At 48.6% G+C, this 12,031-nt stretch overlaps 1 protein-coding gene across 7 annotated transcripts in view; it reads right to left on the reverse strand.

Annotated features, from left to right (window-relative positions):
- The window catches only part of ARHGAP32 (Rho GTPase activating protein 32), a 172,876-nt gene that overhangs the window by 119,281 nt on the left and 41,564 nt on the right, over positions 1 to 12,031 (reverse strand). Inside the window, exon 1 of one of the 7 annotated variants that reach the window (XM_061476052.1) lies at positions 66 to 177. The exons of the other annotated variants lie outside the window; for them this stretch is intronic. The gene's annotated coding sequence lies outside the window, so the exon portion shown is untranslated. Of the gene's footprint in view, positions 1 to 65; positions 178 to 12,031 lie in introns of those variants that run through there. 7 annotated transcript variants of the gene reach the window in all.

The raw sequence follows: 12,031 nt of genomic DNA on the forward strand, positions 1-12,031 counted from the left end.
AGAAGGCACGGCAGGAGCAGCTCCAAGGAGCGTTTCTCAGCGGGTGATGCACGGCTAGCACTGACCTTTCCGATTCCTCAGCATCGCTTCCAGCTCCTCCTGTCCCTGCTGCTGCCGGAGACCCAGCGGGGAAGGCGGCAGCGGCAGCAGCTCCGGTACCTCCCCTCCGTGTTGCGTGTGTGCACTCACACTCACACTCACACTCTGGCTCTGCAGGAACAGGAGGCACAGAGAGGAGGAGGAAGGGATGATGCTGTCCCCCCCTAACCCCAGCACAAAGGCACCCGGTAACGACACCGTACAGGAGCTGCTCGAGCATCAGCTGTGCCCCGACCCTCGGAAACATGGGGTTTAACTAACACATCCCCCCCCCAAAAAAACGTCTATAGCAATGAAAAGCACAGACTAGGTCGCAATTCCGGGTTCCCATTCTGCCTTCTCTTGCTCGCACTGATTCATGTTTTCCCGAGGCTGTTGCAGGCATTTCAGTGTAACCCTTTCCCAGCTGGAGGAGGAGAGGCAGCGAAAGGGACTTCTTTGTTCTTCCCTGCTCTCTGCAGGGTTTTACCCAACGCAAAACTTCAGCAACTCTGACTGTGATCAGTAAGAGTCCCGAAAGCAGGAGTCTAAGCCCGGTTCTGCCGAGTGCACGACCTTGGATGGGTAGCATCAACACATCTGCTGTTCTGCTTCCTCCAGTTTGAAAACAGGGTGATAGTGATGGGGATCCCAGGAGCTCCCCATGACCTGGCTTCAGTGTGTGCTGGCCTGCACCCCCAGAGCGTGAGCAGGAGGTGGAGGAAGGGGATTCTCCCCTAGTTTTCACTGGCTGGGTCAATGGTGCTTGTTAAATGCTGTACACCAGAGACAATAACCTGATGCAGGAGGACAGAGCCATGCCAGCCCTTCCTTGAGCCAGTTACAGGGGAAGATGCAAGCTTGGCAAAGCCTGAGCAAACAGGTTAGACCTGTTCTGTGCCTAGAAAGCCTAATTATTCTTTCTAAACCCTTTTCTCCCAATGCCAATTTCCCTTTGCTTCGCTAAAACAGACACGTCTGAGTGGGACAAGTTAAAGATAGAAGAACTGAAGAGGAAACAACATGCCCATTTAGGAAATAACCACCCTGACTTTGCCTTGGTAAATACTGTAGAGCTCCGGGAGCTGTCACAACCCTCTTCCTTCCCCCTCCTGGTGACGGAGACCCAAGTACAGTGGATGGGGACTGCATCCCTCACCTGGTGGTTTGCCCTCTCTGACTTGAGTACAGGTAATTCAGCCGCAGGCAGGTTGTTTTCAAGACCAATGCTCTGGATTCCATGGCTGACCGGTAACAAGTGCTGTGTTTCCTAGCTAACAACCATTCCCTAGTTAAGAAACACACAGCAAGTGTCCCAGTTTAAACACTGTGCTTGTAAGGCACCTCTTCAAAGAGCAGGCTCAAAACCATGCTAAGGTTCGATGTGAACAAAGAGCCTCGCTGCACGGGAGCTGGAGGACTTCTGCTGGAGCCAAGTTTTGATAGCAAAGGATCAGTTCTCTAACACAGACACTTTATCCTTACTTAGGGCTTGAATGATCACAACAGCAGCAAAACCAACCTGGAATCTTGACCCAGACTGGAGCTGGTTTGGTGGTTGTGATGGAGAGGCCAGAGCAGAGCGCGTCACTAACTGCAAGCTCCAGTTTGCTGCTGAATTAGCAGTGGGTTGGAAAACTTCAATCTCTGAATCCATGGGGTAACAGAGGGGAGAGCAGAATCAAACATCACCACAAGTCTCCAATCTGGAAAGCTTCTTTATGACACAACCAAATTCCTCACTTACAGCTTGATACAGAAGGATAGCAAGAATGACCACTGGATTTACATCACGGTTCAGCTTTCTACTACCTAAATACACTCTGGGGACCTGCAGCACCAACTCCTGTTGCAGACTACTTTAACAGCAACTTCTGTCGAGCACTTACAGAATAAGATGATCCAACTTGTCACCTCTGCCAGCACATTCATTCCAACTTCCAGAGCTCCTCTGAGTTTAAGCACCATTCTCTTTAAAGGGATTAAAATGCCCAGCAACAGTGGGTTTTAAATGTAACCTCTGTCAATGCTTGAGATTATCTAATACCTCTGAATCAATGACTTGACAATATTGACAAGAAAAGCTTGCTGCTAGCCCCGACATGAGAACCATTTCATTGCTAAGTGATGACACGGGTCACAAACTGCTCTCTGCTGAAGCATATGGCAGGACATTTGCCTTCCCTGAGCCACAGAGCACATACTTCATAGCCTGTTTCAATGCTTTATGAGAGAATGGGGGTCTTTGGGTGTATCACAGCCCAAGAAAGAGAAACCAGACTACAGTTTCCAGCTGACAAAACACATGTAGAAGCCTTTCAACCCCTCACCACATCAGACACTCCTTTCACATGGCTCAGATCCAAAGACTCTCTCCAGGGCTGGTTTAAGCTGCGCCTTCCCCACAAAGGGAAGCCTGAGGAGGCTGCAGCAGCTTCCAATTCCAAGGAAGATTCCTTTGGGACACATTGCCTGGACCAGAACTAGGCTCCAGGCTCTACTCTTCTACAGCTACTGCCACTGCTGCACCCCTCCCAGGTAACCATCTTCCAAGGCCAGTTATACAGCTCTATATTATTACATCCCCATGACAGTTATGCCATGCTGGACTTCTTGGTGTAGGTGCTGTTCTTTTGATGCCCAACTGACCTACTGCAGGTATGTTACTGATGTCTCTATGAATGAGCTGCAGGGAGCATGTGGTATTGAGCAGAAGGAGAGGGCAACAAACCATTTAGGATCTCAGTGAAAACCCAGCCCTGCAAGCACCTCAGATCAGGACTGAAAGGGGGTGACTGAGGCGTAGAGAACCCCCTCCCACACTGGGTACATAACATGGAGTATCTTCAACTCCCAAAGCCTTTTTTTGCTTCAAAGGTGTCAAATACAAGTGCTGTGACCTCACATGGAACATTCAGCAGCAGTGCTATTGCTAGAGGTGCCAAAAAGCACACAGAATGTGCCCTATCTCCCCCCTCCTAAACATGAGACCAGGCTGAGCCTGGTGCAAAGAGCAGAAGCACCCGTGCAGCATGGCTTTAGGACACTCCTGCACACACTAATGCAGTAAAGACTGACACATCCACACTCAAACCCACACTTTCTCATCTGCATTTTGGTCTATAAAAGGTGTGAAACTACAAGAGGATGCTTCCACTTCAGCTTGACCAGGAACAACACCTGAAGAGGAAGCTAAGGAGCAGCTACCTAGCTTCAAATCCTGAATGGATGGGACACATGGTGTGAGGTTTTAAGTCATGAACCATGATCTGCATGGGTGGAATCCCTGCCAGGGGAAGAAACAGGTGCTCCTTGCAACTTACTGTGGGTGAAACCTTCTTCCAAAGCAGAGAGGAACCAGCCTCATGAGGCAGAGGCTGAACCAGATGATTCATTCCAGTATTCCCTGCACTGCTTTTCCTGCTCTGTCAAACAGCCTGAGCAAGTGCTGCTCCACACAAGTTCCTGCTTGCTGGGATGCTTTGCAATGCTGTGTCCCAGGTGTGTCTGTGCAATCCACCTGCCAGGATTCAGCACTGTCAGGACCGCAGCCGTGGTGGTTACCCCACAAAAGTTTTGGGTTCCATAGAGTCCCAGACTGGTTTGGGTTGGAAGGGACCTTAAAATCATCCAGTTCCAACCCCTTCCACGGGCATGGGACACCTTCCACTAGAGCAGCTTGCTCCAAGCCCCTGTGTCCAACCTGGCCTTGAACACTGCCAGGGATGGGGCAGCCACAGCTTCTCTGGGCACCCTGTGCCAGTGCCTCAGCACCCTCACAGGGAAGAGCTTCTGCCTTATCTCCAACCTGAACTTCCCCTGTTTCAGTTTGAACCCATCACCCCTTGTCCTATCCCTACAGTCCCTGATGCAGAGCCCCTCCCCAGCATCCTTGTAGCCCCCTTCAGACACTGGAAGCTGCTCTGAGGTCTCCACGCAGCTTCTCCAGCCTGAACAGCCCCAGTGTTCTCAGCCTGGCTCCATATGGGAGGGTCTCCTGCCCCTGCTCATCCTCATGGCCTCCTCTGGCCTTGCTCCAACAGCTCCATGTCCTTCTGGTGCTCAGGACACCAGACCTGCACCCAGTGCTGCAAGTGGGGTCTCACAGGAGCAGAGCAGAGGGGCAGCATCACCTCCAGACTTGGAGAAGACAGAAGCAGGTTCAGCAGCAGAGGCAGGCAACAGAGAAGGATGCTGGGCACTCGACACTGCTGTAAAGAACTCTGCCACCTTTCCATCTCCTGGGGAAGAGAGCAGCACTGCCTCTTCTTCATTGAACCGGGATGATGCAAGTGTCCTGCAGAGCCAGGGAAGGAGAGCCACAGCTTGAGACGTTCTGTGGTGGAAGGTGGCCAAATCCAGACTCCAAGTCTGAGTAACAGGGGAGCAGATCAATCGGCACAGGCACATTTACTGCAACCAGGTCAAAGTCCTCCAAGGTTAACAGCTTCTCAGCCCCCATAGGCCAGCACCTGAGGGAGTGACTTTTTCTCCAGTGCCAGAGGTTAGCAGGAAGAAGGAAACAGAAAGTGACTGGAGCATCTGCGTATCTAGAACCAGAAGAGACTCCATAGTAGCTGAAACGTTTCAGATGCTTCCCGCACCCGTCCATCCCTCTCATTTCTGAGCATCACTCCGCATCCCATAGAATCACAGAGCCCCAGGCTGGTTTGGGTTTGAAGGGACTTTAAAGCTCATCCGGTTCCATAAGCAGGGACACCTCCCATTAGAGCAGCCTGCTCCAAGCCCCTGTGTCCAGCCTGGCCTTGAACACTGCCAGGGATGGGGCAGCCACAGCTTCTCTGGGCACCCTGTGCCAGTGTCCCACCACCCTCACAGGGAAAAACTTCCTTACCTCTAACCTGAACTTCCCCTGTTTTAGTTTCCTCAAGTCCCTTTTCCAACCAGCTGCTCTTCACACACAACTGCCAACTGTTAAGACACTTCACCTAGAGGTTACATACAGGTATCTACTGGGACTGCACAGCCTGTCCTCTGCAGCAGGGGTGATCTAACTCCATGTGTGCACACCAGCTCCCAGAGGTGGGAATTCCATGAGGCCGCTAAAGAAGAATCAAATGGCTGTTTTGACCACAAAGAAGAGATCACACTTTCTTTCTTGTTCTCAAATGGAAAGAAAATGCAAAAGACATCTAATTTCTCCCATTAGAATCCACTGATGCACAGATTTCTGCTCATCGCTTGCCCCACTGGTATAATCTCAATGTTTTTAAGCATAATAAACCCACAAAGCGCCATCAAGAAAATAAAAGCAGATTTGAGGAAGAGCTTGGAGAATCTGTTGGTTAAGTTTGTCAGGAGTTCTGCATGGAGAACAACATCCAAGCAGCATGGTACAGCAGGAAAAACACACAAGTACTGTGGTCAGGGGGAAAGGCCATACAGAAGAGGGTGTTACTGCCCTGCTTTGCCCATCATCTAACACACAAGGGGAGTGGTTTGGTGGGAGAGTTGTTAAATGCATGTAATAGGAAAATGGGCTGCAAAAAAAATGCCCTTTTTGGTGTGGGGGGGAGATGGGGAAAGGAAACAAAGGGGGAAAAGTGCCTCTTGGAAGTAGTTCAATAGCGATTGATCCCAGAGTTCTGAGAGCACAGCCACTGATGCTTTGCACGTCAAGGCTTTAATGGCCTCTGAACCAGCCTCGCTGCAAACACAATAGTGCAGATTTAAACAGACAACTGGAAATTGGCCCCACAAGGCCAAGAAGCTGCTTCCTCATTGAGTTTCAAGCACGTAATGAGCACAAGAGGTGTAAAAGCAGCAGGTCAAAAGCAAACAGAGCCCGGTTCCCACCTCTGTGAGGGAATACCCATCATCACCTACAATGCCACAGGTAGCTAAATGAAACACCAACTGGAAAAGAGATTTAAAGCATTTCCTCAGTAATTGCAATGAAATGGGGATTTCATGGGGTTTTGTCTTCATGCTCAGGATTCTGCAGCAGGGCTGGGTTTAGTTTAAGTACAGCCCTTTGTAGGACACAGTTGGCCTTCTGAAGGGTCTAGAGCACATCTGATGGCTGAAAAGGCAGAGGAGAAATGAAGGGATGGGGAATGAAATGACTTTTCTGATCACAAACAGTGACAACAGCCCAGGTCTCCTGAGACCCAGCTCCATTTCCTCACCTCTCAGCCCATTTGGTTCACCTACCCAGATTTCTCTTTCTCATTAAAGCAGCAAGAAGACAACCCATCATCTGGGGCCAGAAAGGAAGGCAAACTGCATCTCCTGTTGGGTTAAGCCAGAATAAGCCCCTTGGAGCTCGCCTGTGAACACTGACCTACACCAACCAAGTCAATTGTTTCATGGACTGTGAGAGGACACAAGTGTCTAACTCACACCACCCAGAACATCACTTTAAACAGCCTAACAAGAGAGCACAGGCATCATTAGAGACACGGAGTCTTTCAGAGCGAACCACAGGGTATTGAGCAGACCTCCAACACCAGGTTCTTGTATCCACACCAACCACAGCTGCATGAAACACACTCAGACTGCCCCCAGTTCCATTTGGAATCCCAATTTCAAGAGGAACAATGCTGCAAATGGGACATCAACAGGGCACCAAGAACGTGGAGTCACTTTTTGTGCCTGCTTGTCCAGCCTCACAGGCGAACATCCAGACCCAACACCTTGGAAGTCTCACCGATCCCCATGTGGCTTTTTAGATGTCTTGGGACTCACAGGGAATGGAGGGAGGGAAAGAAAAGACATCAAAATCCCTGTGTTCGAGTCAAATGTATAAAAAGAAACCCGAGTGCCAGACGCCTGGGTGACAAGTGCTGTGCAGGAGGAGGTGAATCACGCCCTGGCACAGACAGGCTGCAATTTGGTGCTCTGAAGTTCTCATCATCAATATTTACAGAGGAGTATTTTTATACAAAGAGGGTACTTTTGCCACAACGAGGATCTGGAAACTGCTCTGGGAATACAAGGAGCAGATGCAAAATGTCATGTTCCTCCCTCAAACGGACCTTCAAACCTGAGCAAGCAGATTGACATTTACGGTATGAAATTGAGAGCAACAAGACCTCAGCAAGTGTCCCTTTTCTGTGTGTGCTAGGACAAAGAGAAGAGAGAGGCACTGTGAAGAACTCCTCAGGGATGAAGCTAGGGAACCACCAGGCAGGTTGCAAGCACACAGGTTGATTACTGGGATGCTCAGGACAGCTTCGAGCTTTCAGGGCTGTGATCCTAAACCAGAGTTAATGCCTCTGCAAAGGGTCTCAAAGCCTTTTTGCTGCACCCTGTGCTTTATCATCAGGGAAACACAGAATCATTTCCCAAATGATGATATATAAAAGACATGATTTGTATCTTAAATACTTAGATATAAATCAAGATATTCTAGAATAAAGCCAATTTAAGCTCTCCTGGTGCACTGCACCACCGTTACACATACAACTACTTTTCAAGCTTCAAGCTCACTGTAAGCTCTCCAGTTGCTAAGCTTTTGTCTGTGGATTTGCTCTGAAGTTACAACCAACGAGACCTGACACCTGCAAATGAAATCCAGACCATCCCCATCAGTTTCAATCACGACAGAAAAGCTCCAGACTTGGTTTTACAGACCAAATATAACTCACAGCTGATTCAATTCATATTCCAATAGGGCCAAACCCTCACCTAGTAAGCTGTGTATCACATCATCACTTGCATAGTACAAGGGACTGCATTTAAATGAAGATTATGAAAATGAAATGGCCTTGAAATGCCTTTTTGACTCAAAACATGAATGTTAAAGTGAGAATCGCCCAGGGAAAGAGCCTCTAAAGGTATTCAAGTTTTGCCAAAGATTTAAAGGATGTTATTGCAAAGAACAAACAACTCCAACACCAGCCCAATCTGTAGGGGTAGTTAGAGACATAAGCAAAAACTTACCTCTAAATGGGAGCAGGCTCTTCAGAAAGAGAAGTTTGGGCATGCTGAAACACTGTAATGTATGGAAAAATGCACCTGGGCAGGTTCACTGGGTGCAAAACCCCTACTGCCCTATGAACCAGTCCAGCCACATGCCTCTGCCTTCCCCATCACACCTCTCCCAGAGTCTGCATTGACCAACAAATCGACCTTTTGTCACAGCTACTGAATCGCTGCCTTTTATCCTGCAAACCTGCTGACACCTTCATGCTTCATCCTGCCAGAAGCCTCCTTTTGCTCTTCCTATCACATCTAACTGAATAAAGCCTTAAGAACTCTGTCAGAGCCTGAATGATTTCAGCACCCCTGAGTGAGCAGGCCTCTGCTCTCCTGCAGCACGGCACCAGATCTGATAATACCACGTCGATGCGACATGAACCATGTGCTGGCAAACTGAAATACCGTGTAGGAACAGAACTGACATCGCAAGCATCTGTACTGCAGCTCCCTCCACCCCGGGTGCTCTCCCCTGAAGCTTCAGTGGTCCTACAAATGCACTGAGCACCATTTCAAATGAAACCTGCACTGCAAGGAGGGGCCTGGCGAAGGGGAAAGCTGCTGTGGCAGGTCCCCTTGACAGCAGTCTCAAAGGACAGGCGTTTACAATGATGTGATCGTTTTAATAAGGCAGCTTTCCTTCTTCTGAAGCATTCTTGTCCTCTGCACGCTGCAGCTTACCTGGTGTGCTCAGCACTTCTATTTATATACAAGTGACTCACCTTGGAACTGCCTCAGACAATGCACCTTCTCTTCAAGGAACAAAACCAAAGGAAAAGAAGATCTCTTTGGAAAGCTCATCCCAAAACATTTAGGAAACAACGGGATATTTAAGCTTCAGAATGCTCAGAAACGATGTGGGGGAACTGCTAGACCAGAACCTGTCACCCTGATTCCACATGACACTGCCATATGCCTACCACAGCATCAGGAAGGAGAAGCTCCAAGCCCTCATCTGCATGCAGAACATCATTTCCAAGGTGTCTTCAATGGGCAGACAAGTGAAACAGTTATTTTCTCGCTGTGTAAGTGAATTGTTGATTTGCTTTTATTGTTACAGGGAGGATGTTCCAAATGAGGAAGACAGCAGTGAAGGCTGGCTGGGAAGTTTGGCAGACATGTCCCTAGGCATCTCCTGTCTGAACGCTGGGAAGAACAGGCTCTCATCTCCTCTGGTACTCCACAGACTGGAAAAGAGAAGTATTTTGCAGCTGGTGCTCCTGAGGGGGTGTGGGAGGCAGGGAAACAACTCATCCACATTCAGGCTTGCTACAGTGCCTAAAGGTAAAGAGGAATTGGATTTCTCCCACTTTACATTCCACCTCGCTCCTGGTTGCTTCCTTCTCTCAGTTCCCCAAACCCCAGCCTCACCTCATCCCCTTCAACAGCCTCAAGGCTGCAGCCACCTTCTCCAAGTCACCCAACCTTCTCTTTCCTCCTAAAAGCTCCTCACCAGCTGAACAAAGAGGGGATTTTACCTCTTTTCTCACCTGTGTGACAGGGTCAGGCAGACTCCCAGGCACCAAAACGGATGTTCCACTTAAAGGAACGGGTGTTTCTTGGTTCCATATCCTTTCTTCACCAGCTGATTGCATGTGGGCTCAGTTTCAAGGTCTTACCTTGAAACTGGGAGCCATAAAAAGTAATTCACTGGTCCATTACCAGTACCAGCAACAGGAGTGATGTGTTAACACCACTTGTCACTAGAAAGCAGTCTTGTCTGAAAAGCAGAAAACCCTTTAATCCTCTCCTCTACCATATCCCACCTATTTCATCTATGACAGATGATCTCCAGCAATGCCTTCTGTTTCAAATGATACCACGTTAACTCAAAGATCCCTCGTTCTAGTAAGAAAGAGATGGTTTGCTTTTTGTTCCTTATAAAGCTCAATACAAAAGGTCAATTCCTCCCTTTCTGCAGACCCAGTGCCCCAGTTGGCAAAGCTTTACTGGAATAATCTCTACTGAGAAAAGGCTCAGTTGTTCCTCCCAAATTCCTCAGCTGTAAGTAATCTTATGGGAACCACTGGGCAAGAAGTGAAATCCAGCTGGTCCTTATAGGCAAACATGAAGTGAAGTGTCAGCATTCCTCAGCGAGGTCCAAAGTCAGAGCAAGCTGCTCAGCACAGAACACACAGGTCTGTGTGCAGTTAAGTATGTGCTGAAGTGCTCTTATGAAGTGAAGGCCAAGCCAAACCTCCCAACAGAAGCTACTGCTCCTGGTCCTTGTGTGCTCTGTTGCAAACCACAGTTTTCTTGGATCCTGAGACTCCATCAACCTACCCTGGCACCCCAAAAGCTGTGCTCTCCTGCTTCAGGCCTGCCAGGAGCTGATGCTAAGCAGTTTGGGGGGCAAGGGAGGGTGTTAAAGGGTTCTCAGCCACAGATCCATGCAAAGCCAATCCAACACGGACCCCAAGGCAGCCCAAACTTGAAGGAATGGAAAGACTCTGCAGCAACTCTACTATGAGGGTGGTGAGACACTGGAACACCCAGAGAAGCTGTGGCTGCCCCATCCCTGGCAGTGTTCAAGGCCAGGCTGGACACAGGGGCTTGGAGCAAGCTGCTCTAGTGGAAGGGGTCCCTGATCATGGCAGAGAGTTGGAACTGGATGAGCTTTAAGGTCCCTTCCAACCCAAACCATTGGATTCCACGAACTCTTTCACTCCCATCATTTTCAGAAGGATAGAGTGGAATTAAAGCTTTCAAACCACTGGAGCTATTAAGAAACCAGGAGGTAAACCTGTAGCCTCACTCAGAACACAGGAAAACTCTTTGGGTATGGAAACTGCACAGGATTACCTTGCATTTCCTCCTCAGGTGCAAAACTCCTTTAAGGATGCCTCCCCTCACACTTGCTCTGACATTTCCAATGCTATCAAGATGTCCTTATTTCATTGGGTTTCAATGGGCAAGTCCTATGAATGGAAACTGAATCAGGGCAGAGTCGCTTAAACAGACTTTGCTGCTGCCTAATGAGCTGATGCTGACTAATCCTCTGCTTTACTTCCCAGTGAAAGGCACCCAGCAGGAGCATTAAGATGGGGTTTTAAAGAGCTAAAAGCCATGAATGATTTCATTTTACAGAGAGTATTGCTCCTGCACAAGTTGCTTCCATCAAGTGTTCTTTTCAAAGATCATATTCTCTACAAAACATCCCTGTAGCCTTCAGTGGTAAAAGCTCAAAGAACAGCAGAAGGAAACACAAAAGATGAAGAGAAGGAAAAGCTGGACACCATCTCCTATAAAATTTTCCATATAGAAGTGACTACAAACAGGAATGATTTGCAGGACCTGCCTCTTGACCTATATATAGGTAACCAGGGACTAGAAAACTTTACTCTCCTCTTGTAGAGATGCAGCTCACTGTAACCATAACGTAGCCCCACACTCACCAAGAGGTGCTCATGGCTTTACAGTGAGGCAACCCCTCACTTGTGCAGCCCTGTGGGACTGAGGGAACCTAAACACACGTAGAGCTGCTGCTAGAAATCCCCATTCCTTCTGTTTCCTCACAGCTCCTGCTAAACCCCAGCTCAAAATACAAGAGTTGGAAATAAGAAGCCCCCAGAGGGGATGGGAAATCATTACCCATCTTTTCTGAAGCTGTAACAGAAAGATACCACCAACTACCTCGTTCTGCGACTCCACAGTCACGCTGAGTACGGAAAGCTGCCTCCATTCCCCATTTTCAGTGATGTCAGCCAAGGGAAAACAAATCCACTCTGTACTTGGTGGGTTTTCCATCAAATCTGAGGTCAAACAACCTCAATGCTCCAACATTTTACCTTTCATGACGTAGATGTTCTAAAAAAAATCATTTAAAGGGAGACAGCACCTGCAGCCTAACCTCTTCTGTGATGGAGATGCAGATCTAGAACCGCTACACGCTGCTACCTGTGGATGTGCAAGCCTGAAGAACACTAACAACAGACTTACAGTGATGGGAACTGGGAGAAATCCAACCCTCTACAGTGAGGATGCTCAGGGCCTCATGCACCACATCAGATAT

This window comes from Pezoporus flaviventris, unplaced genomic scaffold, assembly GCF_033815535.1.
Source record: "Pezoporus flaviventris isolate CSIRO_AGI_PZ_B2104156 unplaced genomic scaffold, CSIRO_AGI_Pfla_v1 ptg000093l, whole genome shotgun sequence".
In the NCBI taxonomy this organism is placed as follows: Eukaryota; Metazoa; Chordata; class Aves; order Psittaciformes; family Psittacidae; genus Pezoporus; species Pezoporus flaviventris.